The sequence below is a fragment of the Uloborus diversus genome, chromosome 8 (genome assembly GCF_026930045.1).
Source record: "Uloborus diversus isolate 005 chromosome 8, Udiv.v.3.1, whole genome shotgun sequence".
In the NCBI taxonomy this organism is placed as follows: Eukaryota; Metazoa; Arthropoda; class Arachnida; order Araneae; family Uloboridae; genus Uloborus; species Uloborus diversus.
This window is the reverse complement of record NC_072738.1, coordinates 150,039,939-150,060,436: the sequence shown is the minus strand read 5'-3', so window position 1 is coordinate 150,060,436 and position 20,498 is coordinate 150,039,939. Positions and strand designations below refer to the sequence as shown.

The following is a 20,498-nucleotide window of genomic DNA, read 5'->3' as shown; positions in this document are numbered from 1 at the left end:
CATTTCAACTTTCGAACATAGTTTAGAAGTGTTCATGACTTAAATTTGTCTGCCGTGCACTAATTTTCGTACATCCACTTGGATTGCTCAGTAATTTCAATATGTTATTGACATTTACTGCAGCACGATCGTACCGAAAATGAAGAACGTAGGTACTATTTGTAAATCATTTACACGAACAATAAATATTCAATTATGTTGCAATCATGGAAAAATAAAACCTTTCATCACGTTCGAAATTTTAATCAAAGAGCACCATATTAGTACGTACGTATATATGATTCGACATTTGAATATCCGTAAAGAATATAAAAGAACAAAAGTCTTTCGATAAATTAAAAGCCAAAACAAATTCTAACGAGTTATTCATTCTGACTACTAGAGTGACGAAAAAAGTTCAGTCATTCACTTTAAGCAATAACGCCGAGGAAAGCTAGTTAACTTAGACACGAGATAATAAAAAAAAAAAAAAATCGAGACGGAGAAGAAATTTCTTTTTCTCAATCCGCTTTCCTTTTTTTTTCGTGCTTTTATGTTTTTGCTATTTGCATCATCGTAATTAGAGTTTCCGTTCACTTGCTGAGTGCATCACATTGCTAACAATGAATCTCTTAGTTAAAAATCCACAAGATTGTTGATAATACAAGCAAGTAAAACCACATAGTCAAAATTAATAGTTGAAATAACTTTTCAAATATCATCTAATTTAAGCGTTTTGATAATTAAATGTTACTTATAAGGTGCTGATAGCTATTTTTAGGTAAAATTTATGCATGATAGGAATAGCAAATGTATATAACGGCTAACTGAAGAATCAACGTACCTTTGAAACAATTTTAAATATGTTCGAAAGCCTTAAAAGCTACACTATGATCAAATGCATGTACTTACGCGAAACTTTGAAGAGTAAATCGCAGAAACTTATAAGTTTTAATCCAATTTCGTACTTCATTCAATGGGAAAGTGCATGTGCGTAGTTATTCTTGCGTCCGCCATTGATTGTGGTTGAATGATGTCAGAGCGGAGAGCGCATGCGCCAGCGTTTCACCCATTCATTTAGGAGGTCCGTTTTCACATTTATTAGCGTCATTCACCTTGATCACACTTCCTAGCCTCTACTGCACCCTGAGGCCCGGTGTTTTCACCCCAGGGAGCCAAATAGTTAGTCAAAGGCACCCGTAGTTTTGACAGTGTAGTCACGGCTTCACTTGATACCTGGACCGATTATTATGAAAATTGCTATATATATGTATTTTTCCACGGAAGAAGGTGCATAATATGCTCATTGAAGCCACTCGCCACCAGGTGGCACTGCAGAGTAGCAACTTCAGCCCCGTTCAACCGATTGTCATGAAAATCAGTATAATGATGTATTTTTTTGTTGGCGTAGCAACGCGCGTCGGGTACAGCCATGGGTGCAAGACCTTCCGTCTCAGGACGGATTTCCGTCTTAGACAAAATTTGGAGATCGGAACAGAAAGAAATTCAATGACTTTCAGTTTTTACTTAAAAAAAAAAAAATTCAGTGTTTGAAAAATATGTTTTAATATTACTGGACCGTTCCATAACCACGAATTTACATTGACATTTTCTTGATTTTCTGCCATGGACTTGTTTTGTTTGCAACATGCTTTTAGAGGAGTGGCTTTTAGACTTGCGCTGTTTGACTTTTTCTAGGTATAGCTTTGTATTTCCAACTCACTGCATTGCAGACTGCAGAGTTGCTCGTTATTTTGCTGAATTTTTCAAATAATCGTCTCTAATTGAAAAGTTAACAATTTTCCTTGCTAGTTTCGTTCATCATTTCAGTTTTTTTTTCATTTGCGTTTTTTTTTTTTTTTTTTTGCAAACTTTACACGCAAAAGTGAAAATTATGTGCGCTCTTAAAATGTCTTAGAGTTTAATCTGATTCACTGATTGAGAGTGATTCCTGACGAGATGAAATATTTACGCCACAGCAAAGGGCGTCCACATACCAGGTAAGGCGGGAACTATCAGGGATTTTGAATATTTTAATGGAATGGGAGTTTTAGAAAGAATTGGAGGGAAATCTCAAGTTGGTTTGAACCATCAATGAGCAATCGTTTCCTGCATTTTTAACAAGACTTGTGGAATCACTAAATTCCAATGTCATTCAATCTAACACTTGCTAGAATGGAAATATGGGGGTGGGGGGGGGCGGGGGGAGAGAGAAAGGAAATGAGAAAAATAACGGCAGCACAAGTTTGCGAAAAAACACTGTTCTTGCAAAGATACCGCAAATTAACCCAAGATACTGAGGTCTTAAAACTTTTATATCATGGACAAGCTAGGAGGGGGGGGGGCTACTCTCTCCCCCGAAAGTTTTCCCATGCTGAAGTATTGAAATGCTATGTTGGCCATTTTTGAGTGAGTTAGGGAATTCAGGGGCTTTCTCAAAACATTTTCGAAATTGTATTCTTAAACCTTTGAGTTGTCTTTGGCGATGTGTGAGTAGGGAGATAATGCCGGTTCACCGACAAGAGGGGGATCTGGGGATCATATCCCCCTCCCAACTCCTCTCACTCCCCCTCTCACCTCCGGGTTGCGCCTGTGACCTCGCCTGGTTGCGCCTCTGACCTCCCCACCACCAGGGCCGCCGCGAGAACCCGTAGACGGTGACGAGGTTATTTTGGCGCGTTTTTGAATATTTTCGCGCCTTTTTGGACTTTGTCGTTTCTTCTTCTAACCTTATACGAAGGTTTTCGCATGACCACGTTTTCGTACGGCCGCGTTTTCACACGACCGCGTTTTTACACGACCGCGTTTTTGCACTTCGTAGTTTTTTACTTTTAGGGAATGGCAACACTTGTTGTCATGACAACTGAAGTTTTCGGGTGGCAACACTTGTTGCTATGTTTTTACTTTTCGATTTTTACTTTTAGGAACGTTCGTGGCGCCATCTATCGTGACTTTGAATATTTTTTTCCGCACTTAGAATATTTCCCTGAATTTAATTATTTTTATTTTTACAGAGTGTCGGGAACCGAACACCCAAACTCTGAGTTAGCGAAAACGTATGCTAACCACTATGCTATATTTCCCATTACTCTTTCAGTCTTAATGTGAATGACAACGAATATTACAATGAAATTAATTTTAAAACCATCAATTAATTTACTCTTTTGTAATAATTATGGCACATCATTGACTAAATTTCAGCTCATAATTGAAACTGTCATCATTATTATTAGTTTTTATAATAACAAAGTTTTTCACTTAAGTAAAGATTTATTTAAATACAACCCATTCGAGGTTTTAGATTTATTTCAATGCTTTGCGGACTTGAAATATATTTTAAACTTTGATTTTCTTTTTCATGCATTTCAAACTTTATCTTTTTTTTTTTTTTTAAAAACATTGATTCTTTGCATGAATTTCAAAACTTGCAATCAATTTACTCTTAGCATTAATTAACACTTATCATTAACAAATTTTCACGGAATTTTTTAAAATCATCTTAAATATGTTTTTTCTTTTTTTACTTTTATACAACAAAATATTTTTTCTAACTTGTTAAATTTTCTTAACTAATTTTTTTTCTTTGTCAAATGTACAAAATATTTTTTCTAACTTGTTAAAATTTCGAAGAAATAATTTTCTTAACTATTTTTTTCTTACTCGTATTTTTTTTTATTTTTTTTTTATTAGGAATAAAAATGAAATAATTTTTTTCTTTTTTTTTTACTTTCATACAACAAAATATTTTTTCTAACTTGTTAAAATTTCGAAGAAATAATTTTCTTAACTATCTTTTTCTTACTCGTAATTTTTTTTTTTACTTTCAAACAACAAAATATTTTTTCTTACTTGTTAAATTTTCCAAGAAATAATTAACTTAAATATTCTTTCATACATTTTGAACTTTAACGTTTTTTACCGTCATTTAGCACTTTGATTATTTTTTTTCACTATTTTAGCTTTTTTCAATTATTTTCAGTCTTTAACTATTTTCTTACTTTTTAGTCATTCACTAATTTCAAGCATTTCAGACTTAGATTATTTTTTCGTGATTTCGATTTTTTTAGTATATTTTAGAGTTTGATCATTTTCTCGCTTGTTTTTACTTTTTCGTTTTTTTTCCCCGATATTTTTAAACTTAGAAAATTTTCACAATTAGTGACAGGAATCGAACCTTCAAATTTTTCGAAACATTATCAGGTCTACAATTTTCATCCAACTATTTTAATTTAAAAACTTGATCAATTTACTCTTAGTAGTAACTAAACTTATCATTAACAAATTTTCACGGATTTAAAAAAAATCAAATTAATTTTTTCCAGTAAGCAAATTTCCCACTCAAGTTACATTTCATCACTACATATGCTTTTCAAGAGTTTCATTTAATTTAGCACATTTTATTTAATCAACTCTAATAATTATTTTTTGATTAGTATTTAACTTAGTCATTTCATCGCATAGTATTTTACTTTATTATTTTTTTTTTCATACAAGCACTCTTGTTAGAATAAAACAAAATTTTCACGAAGTAGATTCACTTTGACTATTTCATTTTTCCAATAATATTTTATTTTACTTTACCATACTTTACTATTTTACTTACTGCGTTTTACTATTTATCATTCATTACAGCTTTTCCAAAATATTACTTTTCAACCAACTAATTTCATTAACAGAATTTTCATTACAATTTATAAATTTCAGTTTTATTTAATTATTTTTACCTACTGTAAAATAAAACACATCACATAAAAATGTTAAACATCAATGAAGAACCCAAGAAATGTTAAAATATAAGTAGAGTATCAAAACTTCATGTATACAATCCTACAAATTTAAAAAATAGACGCACCGAAAAATAACTTCTACTGAAATTAATTTCAAAATTTACAATCAATTTACTCTTAGCATTAATAAACACTTATCATTAAGAAATTTTCATGGATTTTAAAAATCATCTTAAATAATTTTTTCATGTAAGCAAATTTCGCGCTCAAGTTACATTTTATCACTACATATGCTTTTCAAGAGTTTTATTGAATTTCTCACATTTTATTTAATTATTTTTTGATTAATTTAACTTAGTCATTTTATCGCTTAGTATTTAACTTAGTCATTTTCTTGCTTGTTTTTACTTTATCGTTTTTTTTTCTTTCCCCGATATTTTTAAACTTAGAAATTTTCACAATTAGTGACAGGAATCGAACCCTCAAATTTTTCGAAACATTATCAGGTCTACAATTTTCATCCCACTAATTTAATTTAAAAACTTGCAATCAATTTACTCTTTGTAGTAATTAACACTTATCATTAACAAATTTTCAGGAATTTTAAAAAATCAACTTATTTATTTTTTTCCAGTAAGCAAATTTCGCACTCAAGTTACATTTCATCACTTTATATGTTTTTCAAGAGTTTCATTTAATTTATCACATTTTATTTAATCAACTCTAATAATTATTTTTTTCATTAGTATTTAACTTAGTCATTTCATCGCATAGTATTTTACTTTATTTTTTTATTATTTTTTTTTTCATGCAACCACTCTTGTTAGAATAAAACAAAAATTTTCACGAAGTAGATTCACTTTGTCTATTTCATTTTCCCGATAATATTTTACTTTAACAACTAATTTCTTTAACAAAATCGACATCATTTATTTTATAGTCTTTATCCTTTTCGAACAAAACATTCAAATGGTCATCTATACGTTAAATTAAGAAACTTAATCTAAAATTTGACAAAATTAAGTTATAACTAAATACTGAGTAAAATTAAGTACAAAAGACTAACCTTTTTGGGGTGAAATCCCTCAAGTACCAGCTATCGCGATGTTATTCAAAAACAATGAATGAAATTGTAATAAGTGGATTGTTAATTATAACTCAATCTCACAAATTACAACAACACGCATGTTTTATTTGAAATCGCTGCATACGGCTGGCTCCCCATCGTCGATTTGCAGAAGGCATGCCGTGATATCGGCAAATCAACGCGGCTGTTGAAAAAAGCTACCCTCATCCTACAGCACTTCGGATCGTCCACATACACACCGATGCGAATTGAGGAAATGACTTTATCAGTATTTCTATTTACCCTTTACCGATAACAGATAACAAACCCCACGTGCGAGTATGATTCACCCCTTAGCAAGCACGTCTTGTAAGTGATGTCACTGTTTCTGGCCAATTAAAATTAGTTCACGTTTCTCAAACGTCACGGCAAATCTCAATCATAGATCGTCAATAGCCTGATGACAGGTTTTCCAAACAAAATTTTAGATTTTAATTCGTAGTTTCGAATTAATTTCTTTTTCATTTCAAACTTATAAAAAAAATTTCCAACTTGTAAGAATATTTTTTTTAAAACCAGATTTTTGATTCAAAACAGTATTTTTTCAAACTTGTAATATTTTTCTACTTAGAAAATGAAATCAAATATTTTTTTTTCTTCAATCATATAAAATGTTTTTAAGAAATAATTTCTCAAACTTGTAATATTTTTCTACTAATTAAAAAAAATCACCACTAATTAAAAAATTTTTAATCTTACAAAAATAAATTTTTCCGCAAAAATATTTTTTTCAAAACAAAAAAAAAATAATAATAATAGTAATATTTTTGTAACATATTATTTTTTTTTCTTTTCAATCTTTTTTTTTTTTTGCAAAACTATTTTTTTTTTTCAAAAATTTTCAAACTTACAAAATAAAATTTTTTTCAACTGAATCTTCAAACGAAATGATTTAATTAAATTTAAAACTCAATAACACTTTACTCTTAGTATTAATAACCAATAGCATTTAGCCATTTACTCTTTGCACTCTAAGTATTAATTAACACACACGCATTACAAATAATAATGTTTAAGATACTTACAAATCATCCACTCAAGCTTTCAAATATCCATCTAGCATGTTATTGTTCATTCGTGTGAGGGAACTTGTAATAAAACTTTACACATCAACCGAAATTATAAGCGAAAATATCGCATTTTTTAGCACTTAATATAATCCTACAATTAACAAATTGGTTTTAACTTTGAATTTAAGAAAAATAAAAACTATTACACACTTAGTAACATATCTATCGATGTATATTATTTCATGACAAATCACAAATAGGTGAGGATCTTTTATCGATCATGTGACCAACTAAGTTAAGAAAGAGCGTTCTTATCTCATATGAGAATTTATAAGTCTTTAATATTTCTCTTTAATGTAAGTGTATTGATACGTACGAGTTTGTGTATGTGAATATAACTGTGTATTGTTTTCAAACCATTGTCATGTTTAAGCTTTACGGTTCTAATTTTGACTTTCCACTTAGCATTATTTGAAGTCCTTCGCATGTATTAAACTATAGAAATATCACAAAAATTATATTTTCATTCAGTCTTAATTACAAAACCATACAATAAGATGAAGACAACACCGATAGTATAAAGATTACTTACAAGAAAGTGCATGTAAAAAATATATGTAAGAGTGATTTCAAAGTATAATCCATCAACCATATTCAACAACTCAATAAAAACACAAGTCTCTTTTAAAATGATAAACACAATTTATTCACACACACAGTAAAAGACAATTAAATAAACTTACATCTTTAAGTAAAACTCTTCAAAACTTTCAAGCATATTTTTAACATCGATTGCATCAAATAAATCAGACACATGACATTTTAAACATGGACTATCAACATTCAAAGTAACGAAGTCACGAGTCAAGTTTTCCCAATTAACATTAAAAAGAGCCTGTTCGAAAAAAGTGTCGAACTTTCGACCCCTTGTTAATGATTCACATTCATGCACTCTCATGTAAAAAATGAATCCATTTTTACAATCCACACATTCTTTTTAGAAAGGTAGTTTATGTTGCATATGAGCTCATCAAATAGTCACTTACGTAGAGAATCAGCCAGTTTACGAACTTCTTGTGATGTATATGTGCTGATTTTATCACATCGACAATCACAGGGATATTTTTTCTCAATTTCCGAAAGGATGTACTCTTTTAGAGTATAAGTCATAAGTTTGTCTTTGACACTACGTGAGATACAAGGGGACGCGTAGCACAATTTGTCAATCTGGCTTTCCAAAAGTAGAACTCTATCAGGCATCAACTGGAACACTTCTCGTTTCAGTTTGAACAATCTTTGCACACTAACACAGATGTTACCATTCGCACTCGACTCTCCTTTTTTATAACAAAAACGAAATCACGGTCTTCGATTAATTTTTGATTTATATTTTTACGTAGGCTTGAAATAACTGATCTCCACACATCTGGTTCTAAGGAAATACCATCCATAGTTGGTCGAAAAATACCACTTCTCATTGGTTAAAGTGAATATTCATTGGTTTATAGTGGATGTTTGGAGAATCATTTTCAGGGTGATTCTGAGCTTTGAAAGAGATCGTGAAATTTTATTCTATGTACTTAGGATTTTTCTTCACCAGCTAGTGTTAAAACCTAGTTTGATTTATTTTTTAAGTTCACAGGAAGTTGTTTTAGTATTGTGACTCCTAATCCTATGAGAGTTAAGAATGACTAACGCTGGTGAAAATCATTCTGAAACTTTGAAGCCTGAAGATGAACAGATGGTATGCAACGAACATGAAAATGAACATTGAGGCTTCTCCACAGCCTGATGATATGATACACTTGGGTGATTGTATTTTCACTTTAGGTGAATACTTTTCGGAAACGTACACGCGTGCATATTAGAAGATATACGTGTGGGAAAGATGGTATTCTTCGACCAACTATGGATGGTATTTCCTTAGAACCAGATGTGTGGAGATCACTTATTTCAAGCCTACGTAAAAATATAAATCAAAAATTAATCGAAGACCGTGATTTCGCTTTTGTTATAAAAAAGGAGAGTCGAGTGCGAATGGTAACATCTGTGTTAGTGTGCAAAGATTGTTCAAACTGAAACGAGAAGTGTTCCAGTTGATGCCTGATAGAGTTCTACTTTTGGAAAGCTAGATTGACAAATTGTGTTACGCGTCCCCTTGTATCTCACGTAGTGTCAAAGACAAACTTATGACTTATACTTTAAAAGAGTACATCCTTTCGGAAATTGAGAAAAAATATCCCTGTGATTGTCGATGTGATAAAATCAGCACATATACATCACAAGGAGTTGGTAAATTGGCTGATTCTCTACGTAAGTGTCTATTTGATGAGCTCATACGCAACATAAACTACCTTTCAAAAAAAGAATGTGAGGATTGTAAAAATGGATTCATTTTTTACACGAGAGTGCATGAATGTGAATCATTAACAAGGGGTCGAAAGTTCGAAACTTTTTTCGAACAGGCTCTTTATAATGTTAATTGGGAAAACTTGGCTCGTGACTTCGTTATTTTGAATGTTGATAGTCCATGTTTAAAATGTCTTGTGTCTGATTTATTTGATGCAATCGATGTTAAAAATATGCTTGAAAGTTTTGAAGAGTTTTACTTAAAGATGTAAGTTTATTTAATTGTCTTTTACTGTGTGTGTGAATAAATTGTGTTTATCATTTTAAAAGAGACTTGCGTTTTTATTGAGTTGTTGAATATGGTTGATGGATTATACTTTGAAATCACTCTTACATATATTTTTTATATGCACTTTCTTGTAAGTAATCTTTATACTATCGGTGTTGTCTTCATCTTATTGTATGGTTTTGTAATTAAGACTGAATGAAAATATAATTTTTGTGATATTTCAATAGATTAATACATGCGAAGGACTTCTACTTATGCTAGGTAGAAAGTCACAATTAGAACCGTAAAGCTTTAACATGTCAATGTTTTGAAAACAATACATAGTTATATTCACATACACAAACTCGTACGTGTCTATATACTTATATTGGAGAAAAATTTTAATATAGACCTTCAAATTCTCATATGAGATAAGAACGCTCTTTCTTAACTTAGTTGGTTACATGATCAATAAAAGACCCTTACCTATTTGTGATTCGTCATGAAATAATAACGATAGATATGTTACTAAGTGTGTAATAGTTTTTATTTTTAATAAATTCAAAGTTAAAACCAATTTGTTAATTGTATGATTATATTAAGTGCTAAAAATGTGATATTTTCGCTTATAATTTCGGTTGATGAGTAAAGTTTAATTACAAGTTCCCTCACACGAATGAACAATAACATGCTAGATGGATATTTGAAAGCTTGAGTAGATGATTTGTAAGTATCTTAAACATTATTATTATTATTTGTAATGCGTGTCTGTTAATTAATACTTAGAGTGCAAAGAGTAAATGGTTAAATGCTATTGGTTATTAATACTAAGAGTAAAGTGTTATTGAGTTTTAAATTTAATTAAATCATTTCGTCTGAAGATTCAGTTGAAAAAAATTTTATTTTGTAAGTTTGAAAATTTTTGAAAAAAAAAAAAAATAGTTTTGCAAAAAAAAAAAAAAAAAAGATTGAAAAGAAAAAAAAAATGTGTTACAAAAATATTATTTTTTTTTTTGTTTTGAAAAAAATATTTTTGCGGAAAAATTTATTTTTGTAAGATTAAAATTTTTTTAATTAGTGGTGATTTTTTTTAATTAGTAGAAAAATATTACAAGTTTGAGAAATTATTTCTTAAAAACATTTTATATGATTGAAGAAAAAAAAATATTTGATTTCATTTTCTAAGTAGAAAAATATTACAAGTTTGAAAAAATACTGTTTTGAATCAAAAATCTGGTTTTGAAAAAAATATTCTTACAAGTTGGAAATTTTTTTTATAAGTTTGAAATGAAAAAGAAATTAATTCGAAACTACGAATTAAAATCTAAAATTTTGTTTGGAAAACCTGGCATCAGGCTATTGACGATCTATGATTGAGATTTGCCGTGACGTTTGAGAAACGTGAACTAATTTTAATTGGCCAGAAACAGTGACATCACTTACAAGACGTGCTTGGTAAGGGGTGAATCATACTCGCACGTGGGGTTTGTTATCTGTTATCGGTAAAGGGTAAATAGAAATACTGATAAAGTCATTTCCTCAATTCGCATCGGTGTGTATGTGGACGATCCGAAGTGCTGTAGGATGAGGGTAGCTTTTTTCAGCAGCCGCGTTGATTTGCCGATATCACGGCATGCCTTCTGCAAATCGACGATGGGGAGCCAGCCGTATGCAGCGATTTCAAATAAAACATGCGTGTTGTTGTAATTTGTGAGATTGAGTTATAATTAACAATCCACTTATTACAATTTCATTCATTGTTTTTGAATAACATCGCGATAGCTGGTACTTGAGGGATTTCACCCCAAAAAGGTCTTTTGTACTTAATTTTACTCAGTATTTAGTTATAACTTAATTTTGTCAAATTTTAGATTAAGTTTCTTAATTTAACGTATAGATGACCATTTGAATGTTTTGTTCGAAAAGGATAAAGACTATAAAATAAATGATGTCGATTTTGTTAAAGAAATTAGTTGTTAAAGTAAAATATTATCGGGAAAATGAAATAGACAAAGTGAATCTACTTCGTGAAAATTTTTGTTTTATTCAAACAATAGTGGTTGTACGAAAAAAAAATAATAAAAAAATAAAGTAAAATACTATGCGATGAAATGACTAAGTTAAATACTAATGAAAAAAATAATTATTAGAGTTGATTAAATAAAATGTGATAAATTAAATGAAACTCTTGAAAAGCATATGTAGTGATGAAATGTAACTTGAGTGCGAAATTTGCTTACTGGAGAAAATTAATTTTATTTTTTTTAAATCCTTGAAAATTTGTTAATGATAAGTGTTAGTTACTACTAAGAGTAAATTGATCAAATTTTTAAATTAAAATAGTTGGATGAAAAATTGTAGACCTGATAATGTTTCGAAAAATTTGAAGGTTCGATTCCTGTCACTAATTGTGAAAAATTTCTAAGTTAAAAAATATCGGGGGAAAAAAACGAAAAAGTAAAAACAAGCGAGAAAATGATCAAACTCTAAAATATACTAAAAAAATCGAAATCACGAAAAAATAATCTAAGTCTGAAATGCTTGAAATTAGTAAAAGACTAAAAAGTAAGAAAATAGTTAAAGACTGAAAATAATTGAAAAACATATAATCAAAGTGCTAAATGACAGGAAAAAACGTTAAAGTTCAAAATGTATGAAAGAATATTTAAGTTAATTTTTTCTTCGAAAATTTAACAAGTAAGAAAAAATATTTTGTTGTATGAAAGTAAAAAAAAAATTACGAGTAAGAAAAAAATAGTTAAGAAATTATTTCTTCGAAATTTTACTAAGTTAGAAAAAATATTTTGTAAATTTGACAAAGAAAAAAAATTAGTTAAGAAAATTTAACAAGTTAGAAAAAATATTTTGTTGTATAAAAGTAAAAAAAGAAAAGACATATTTAAGATGATTTTAAAAAATTCCGTGAAAATTTGTTAATGATAAGTTTTAATTAATGCTGAGAGTAAATTGATTGCAAGTTTTGAAATTCATGCAAAGAATCAATGTTGTAAAAAAAAAAAAAAAAAAGATAAAGTTTGAAATGCATGAAAAAGAAAATCAAAGTTTAAAATATATTTCAAGTCCACAAAGCATTGAAATAAATCTAAAATCTCGAATGGGTTGTATTTAAATAAATCTTTATATAAGTGAAAAACTTTGTTATTATGAAAACTAATAATAATGATGATAGTTTCAATTATGAGCTGAAATGTAGTTAATGATGTGCCATAATTAGTACTAAAGAGTAAATTAATTGATGGTTTTAAAATTAATTTCATTGTAATATTCGTTGTCATGGTACAGATTCACATTAAGACTGAAAGAGTAATGGGAAATATAGCATAGTGGTTAGCATACGTTTTTGCTAACTCAAAGTTTCGTTGTTCGGTTCCAGACACTCTGTAAAAATAAAAAAAACTAAATTCAGGGAAATATTCTAAGTGCGGAAAAAAATATTCAAAGTCACGATAGATGGCGCCACGAACGTTTTTAAAAGTAAAAATCGAAAAGTAAAAACATAGCAACAAGTGTTGCCACCCGAAAACTTCAGTTGTCATGACAACAAGTGTTGCCATTCCTAAAAGTAAAAAACGACAAAGTGCAAAAACACGGTCGTGTTTTCACACGACCGCGTTTTTGCACTTTGTCGTGCGAAAACGCGGTCGTGCGAAAACGTGGTCATGCGAAAACCTTCGTATAAGGTTAGAAGAAAAAACGGCAAAGTCCAAAAAGGCGCGAAAATATTCAAAAACGCGCCAAAATAGCCTCGTCACCGTCTACGGGTTCTCGCGGCGGCCCTGGTGGTGGGGAGGTCACGCGAAGGTCAGAGGCGCAACCAGGCGAGGTCACAGGCGCAACCCGGAGGTGAGAGGGGGAGTGAGAGGAGTTGGGAGGGGGATCTGATCCCCAGATCCCCCTCTTGTCGGTGAACCGGCATTATCTCCCTACTTGTGTGGAGGGGAGTTGCTCTTTCAATAGAAAAAGTTAATCTTAAACACAAGCTTACACTGCCTTTAGTAAACACAATGAGAGGGAGGGGGAGGGGTATTCCTGACGCTCAGCCCGAAATATTTCTGTTTCTGAAACTTTAAGAGCTTTGTTTTGGGCTATCTTTGGATGACTTAAGGGGGAAGGGTGTAGGAAGCTTCTTTCAAAAAGTTTCCGAAATTAAAGTATTAAAACTTTTAGCCGGTCATAAGTTATGTTTATAGGTAAAGGGGGTACTATTCCTAGAAAAAAATTAAGAAACTGGAGGACTTAAAAATTCAAATTTAGGACATTTGTGGTGAACTCAGAAAAAAGGGTTCAGGAGTTCTCTTCCGAAAATGTTTTGATGCTGAAATATTTAAAACGCTACTGTAGGTTATATTTGAGTGCCTTAAGAGGGATGTGATACGGGGACCCTGCCTGGGGTAAGGATTCAGTTCCCCTAGTTCTTTTTTTTTTTTTTAATCAATGAATATTGGAAAGTGTATCTCATTTAAAAAATATATCTACTTCAGTGAAGCGGTTTTTTCATTGCTAATTTCACCACCTGCTATCTTATAAAAAAATACTTTTTCAAATGAAAACAGTTGGGGGGGGGGGATGTTGCCAGTTCATTATCATTAGTCGCCCATACCCTTCCCCCACCTTTCTTTCTTTTCTGGTTTGTTGGCGCTACCTTGGGTAGACTTTCCGATCAGAACTGATTTATGATGCAAAAGTGAAAATCTTATGTCCCGAGCGATTTTATTGCTGCAATAAAATTTTTTGCGATCGGCAAAAAATTAATGGCGGGGAGCTGCTACCACTTTTACCCCTAACATTATCCAACATTGTCTAAAATTGCGTTTTTGGAACTTCAATTTCGAAATATTGCTGAAGGAGGGTTCTTGAACTCCATCCCTTTAATAATGCAGTCAAAAAGCGTATAAACGTTATGAAAGATGGAGTACAATTTCGTTTTGAAAGCTTATATTTTGGGGAGAGCCCAAAGCGCCCCCTCCCCTTTCTCTAATATTTTTGAAGGTCGTCCAATTTTGTGATTTTTGGGACTATCAGTTTGAAATAGTTGATGTAATATTCCCTGAACCCCTCCTTTCCTTTAACTTTACCAAAATGGCCAACCAATGCGTTTTTTGGACTTCAATTTAAAAAAACTTTTGGGGGAGAGCCTCCAGACCCCCCGTTATTTGCAGTTTTTTAGGTTTTTAGAATATTACAATTTAAAGGCTTAAAATTCAAATCAAACACAGATTCCAAAACTGGCATTGTTAAAAACTACAACATTTATACACATAATTTTTTTAAAGCACACATGCGTGGGGGGGGGGGGGGGCTGAAAATATTTTCCGTCTTGAACACATCTCCAAACTTGCATCCATGGGTACAGCTAGTACATAATAAAAAACTCATTTAAAAAAGCAAATATTTTATTAAAATGTTGAACAATGATCACTGCATTAGCAAAAACGGATTGAAACAGAGTAAGCTGATTGTTATTTAGCAATACCACTGAAAAAACAATACCACCGGCGACCAAAAGATGTATTACAAGTTTGACTCAACAAGAAATGAAGTAATGACTCGAAGAAGAAATGAACGAAGCCGAGCAAACTACCTTAACAATTTTAAAGTCTACTTCACACAACAAATTGCTTCGTTTTAGAAATACACTTTAATAATAAAACTTCTTAAGATATTAAGGTGAAAAATGAACGAGATCTTCAGATAACCTATTGATTAAACGGTTGAAAAAGAACAAATTATAATAATTAGTTAATTTAGTTAAAAATAATAACCACTTTGCATAGATGGCGTTAAAACTCAGAAAAGTTTACTTATGATTCAAAAAGAAAAACATTTAATCTCCGTTACAAACATATGTATATTTTTTTTTCTAACAAAAGCATTTTCTATTCTTTCAAAGTAAGAGAAAGTGATTTTCATAAACTAATGGAAAACAATAGATTTTCAATGAAATTGTTTTTCGAGTTTTCTTGTACGCGGACATCTGAAAGGCAGCATGTGGTAAAAGCGGTAAAACCTATAAATAATTTCAATGATTTAAGAAAATTTAAAATTTTCAAAATGTGGGTTTGCATTGAAGATATTGAAAAATTTATCTTGTATAAAAATAGTTTGTCTTTTGGCTACCCTTGTAATCTGAAAGAATGAAGTTATTCATTCAATTTATAATTTAGTCGGAGGCAAGAGAAGAGCTGGCAGTTGTGAAATTGTCTGCTAATTTAATGTCAAAAAGTAAAAACTTTTTGTGGAGTAGAGAACTAACACCTACGCAATATGCAAAATAATCAGTGATTAGAAATAATAAAAATGAAGCGAAACTGCGCAGTAGCATTGGTTATTGATTAATAACTTATACAGGGCGAGTCTGAAAAAAAAAAAAAGAAAGAAAGAAAGAAAGAAAAAAATTAGTGAGACGATTCGGAATCACATCGCATTGCAGCGCAAAAATGCTTTCATCATGCGGTAGATGGCGTTCTACGGGAGGCCGGAAATACAAAAGTTTTCTCTCGGGTACTAATACATAAAATCAACTCGTTTAAAAACATTCATATTCTTTTTGTATGCTACAAATGTTGCAAAACAATGTTTTTCAGCCTGATAAAACCAAGTACAGTAAAATCCGTAAAGTTGGCTACCCTTGTAAGTTGAGAAACAAATCTTTTTAGTGTAATGAAACAAAGTACAGTAAAACCTGTAAAGTTGACTACCCTTGCAAGCAGTTGAGAAACAAATCTTTTCAGTGTAATAAAACAAAGTATGTACAGTAAAACCTTTAAAGTTGACTGCCCTTGTAAGTTGACCACCTGTGTAAGCTGATCGCTATTGCCAGGTACAGAAGTAGTCCTGGATCATATATATCAACCTCCATAGGTCGACCACTTGTCTACATTAACCACTAAAGCTCTGCACCGCAGGTAGTCAACTTACACAGGTTTCATTGTACTATACTGGTGGCTTCTTTTTAGCATCATATATTCAAGGTTTTTTATGCATAAAAAAGCAAAAGAGATTCTTGCAATCGCAAAACATGTATATGCAACGATTTTTAAATTTTGCTCCAATAACATTGATTTCATCATCCCTATGTCATTACATGAAGAGACAACTTTGTATTATTGGGCTGCCGTTAAACGCCCTCTATCGCATGAAAAATGCACTACTGATCCTACAATGCTATATGATTCCGAATCCTCTACTTATTCTCTATTACTTCTTAAAGTCTGGCACTCTTTTTCAGACTTACCCTCTGTAGTATGTATTTTACCTTTATACATATGCAAAACACATACAAATTAGTAACTCAGTTTAAAAATAAATGTTACTAAACAGTATTTATCCTAAGTCAAAATGAGAAACAGGTACAAATGGGCCATAATTTATTTTAGTAAGTTATTGCTCAAAAAACCTCGTAGTGATCCAAATATGTTAGATCCTTGTTTTATTGCATGCTGAGGCGCCCTGAATATAGATTCTTGGGAGGGCAAAAATTTTCAGTTTTCTGAACGGAACTCCAAACTTTGCCAAATGATAAATGCGGACATGCAAATGTACGTCAAACAAAAAATAACACTTAGGCTTTTAAAAATTTCAATATTGTAATGATGTTTTAAAATTTGACGAATGAAGACATTTTTGGGAGGTCGCAGTGACTTCCCATCGGGACGTGCCTGATTGTGTAAGCTTGGGAAAGAATATAGTTTAACTTCTGTGAAATGCGATTCAATTTTAAACGTTTTCAGAAACAATATTTAAATAATATTTTTTCACTCAGTAATGGACGTATCTCACACACACACACACAAGATGCGTTCATTATTTCCAATAAATATGAATTATTTTTTTATGGAAATCTTACAATTTTAATTGCGGTATACAGAAACTAGAATCCGTGTTTCATAAATGTCATGCGATGAAAAAAGGATCTAACGTGATTGGGAAAACTTGCAGCAACAAAGAGTTAACTTCATTTTTAGTCGTTTGGTTTAACAAGGAGTTATCTCCAGTTGATAGCTCTCAAGTTAATTCGCTAGAATGAGTTAGCTGCTTCATTCGCTTGAGGCAACAGAGTTAACTCCAGGAGATTTCCCAACAAACTCTTTGTTGCTGCAAACCCTTCAATTTCTCTTTGGCAAATTTGTTAAAGAATACTTCTAAATTGTTTAAGAATAGGCTAAAAAAATTTATACTCAATTCTACTGCAGTCAATTTAGGATAAAGTAGCATATTCGTAATAGTATACCTCGGTTCCGTTATAAAATTAGACGTACTTAATTGCATTACTTGTGTTGTGTTTATGTGTTCTTTGTATGATTATGCATTTATTTTTTGTTAATTTTGTCTTCTGTTATAAACTGACTGTAAATTAAGCTCTTTTCTGAGTGGTGAGAGCTAGTCACGCTATTGTATAGCCTTGACTCCCCCCTACTTAGTCAGAGGTTTTCAAATGGACACGGAGAAATATATTTCCGTTTGTAATTTCTTTTTTTTTCTTTTATTTTATATGTAAAATGCATATTTGTAAATATATATATATATTTCCCTGATTGAAATAAATGAATTGAGTTGAAAAATTTCGCATAGGTATTAGTTACAGGTAATATAAATGTATGACCCATTTTGTGGACGTATATGACGTTAAAAATGAACTACTTCTCAAACATTTATAAATCGTAAATTGCATTTTTTTTTTTTTTTTTTTTGAAAGGAAGAGACAGCAACATCAAAAGCAGTTAAGAAAAATAATAATCCTCTTGCTTTGTAAAATTAGTTTAGAAATGAAAGTGAAACTATAGAAATAAAGACTGGATTTTGTAAAATTAGTTTAGAAAGGAAAGCGAAACTATAGAAATAAAGACAGTGGATTTTGTAAAATTAGTTTAGAAACGAAAGCGAAACTATAGAAATAAAGACAGTGCAGTTTAGTGCCTTGGAAATAAAAGATGTATTATAGAAATTAAGATAATGCGCTTAAATTAAGATAATGCGCTTTTAGTGCCTCAGAAATGAAAGAAGAATTACAGAAGTCAAGATAGTGTGCTTTTAGCGCCTCAGAAAGGAAAGATACATTTAAGATAGTCTGCTTTTAGTGCCTCAGAAGTGAAAGCTGCATAATGGAAATTAAGATAGTGTGCCTCAAAACTGAAAGATGCATTGTGGAAATTAAGACAGTGTTTTTTATTGCCTCAAAAATGAAAGGTGCATCATACAGGGTGCTCCGTTTTAACTTGCAAAACCTTTATTTTCGCAAACTTAAGTCCTAAATGTATACTTCCAATGGCAAAAATGTTCAAAATCAGATGCAGAGTTAAGGTATTGAAAGTTTGAAGCAAAAATAAAAATGAGTCAAAAAATACAAAACTTAACTTTTTATACGATACCATCCCTGTAAATTTGTTTTTGCTTGCTGCGGCTTAGCTTGTTGCAGTGAATTGCGGATGCAGGCGAATCCGAGAGCACCCCGAGTTAAATCTTTAAGTCAAGAAAAGAAAAAATCTTTCGAAAGATTTAAATTAATATCCCTCTAAATATGTTTCCAGCATGAGATAGGTTTGTTGCATAGAATTGAGGATGCATGAGAATAAAAAGGCATAACAACTTGAGTCAAAAGTTGTCTTTTTTTTCCGCATTTTCATTCATTGACATTGATTCTCTTGTAAGTGTGACAAAACTGGGGTGATAAAAATGATTTTAGTTAAATAAAGGTACGTAATTGAAAATTCAATGACACACTAGTACTCAAAAGTTTTTTGTATTTTGTACCGCAGTAAAAATATGTGCGACAGTTAAGATTTTATCCATTAACAGTTCCGCTTTGATAAGATAACTTCCAATGGGCGAAGGAGAGCCTGTTTTCATTGTGAAAATAACGGATATTGATTTTTTTCCAATCGCAGAATTTCTCCTCTTTCAGAGTTAAGGTATTGAAAGTTTGAAGCAAAAATAAAAATTAGTCGAAAAATACAAAATTTAACTTTTTATATGGGCCCTATGTCCCCCAACTAATATTTAGGAAAATAATCTCCATTGAAAACTGTTACTGACACAAAAAAAACTTGACATTTGTGTGACCAAAACTCAAGGAGATATTCGAATTCAAAGTTTTAAGGGACCATACAGAAGATGAGATTGGAACTTGTCGCCCTTTCAGAAGAATGACAAGTCATCAAAAAAGAAAAACAAAAGATTTATATTTTTCACTGCTATTCAAAAGTGAATGCAAATGTTATGCCATGATACGCGGAAATACACTACAAACCTTGAACAATTTGAAAAACCTTACTATATGCACACATAATTTTAAACACTTGTTAACCGCTATATTTTCCTCCAAAAGGTGTTATTGACGGCGGTAAAAGGTTGTGTAAATCACAAAACGCTGCGTTTCATATCTCGGTGAATATTGGTAGTATTAATTTGCAAACTTTTTGTGTTGGAATTATTTTTCAATAGAGATTACTTCCCTAAATATAAGTTAGGGGACCTGGGGACCGCAAAAAAGTTAAATTTTGTATTTTTTGTCTTATTATTATTTTCACTTCAAACTTTCCATATCTTAACTCTGCATCTGAATTTGAACATTTTTGCAATTGGAAGTATACATCTAGGAATAACGGTTCGAAAATAAAAGTCTTGCCCTGTATAAATTAATGATAACGTTAGGTAAAATTTTTATGGGTGCAAAAATAATGCATTTAGTTGTGTTACTAGGCACTTACTAGGGTGTCAAAACGTAACGCGAAACAAAGAAAAAATATCTGCTGCCAAAAACGTGTAAAACCTTGAAAACTAATGTTATTGTTTTTCAAATTTTTTTTTAAAGAGAAAAGAAATTTTTAATAAAGTATTTAACATGACAATTTTGAGAAAAACAATGACCAAGTTTTTCATTTTTATTCACAATGATAAATATAAAAAGATTTCGATTAAAAAGAAATACATTTTGCTTCAACTTGCGTATTTTTTAACTACAGGAAACATTAAAATAACATTTTGGTCATTCCTCATTTTTAAGGCACTAGCATTATGCT

The 20,498-nt window shown here is 31.0% G+C and overlaps 1 protein-coding gene across 1 annotated transcript in view; it reads right to left on the bottom strand.

Annotated features, from left to right (window-relative positions):
- The window catches only part of LOC129227851 (ubiquitin-60S ribosomal protein L40), a 145,227-nt gene that overhangs the window by 97,117 nt on the left and 27,612 nt on the right, over window positions 1-20,498 (bottom strand). The gene's annotated exons all lie outside the window — the stretch shown is intronic.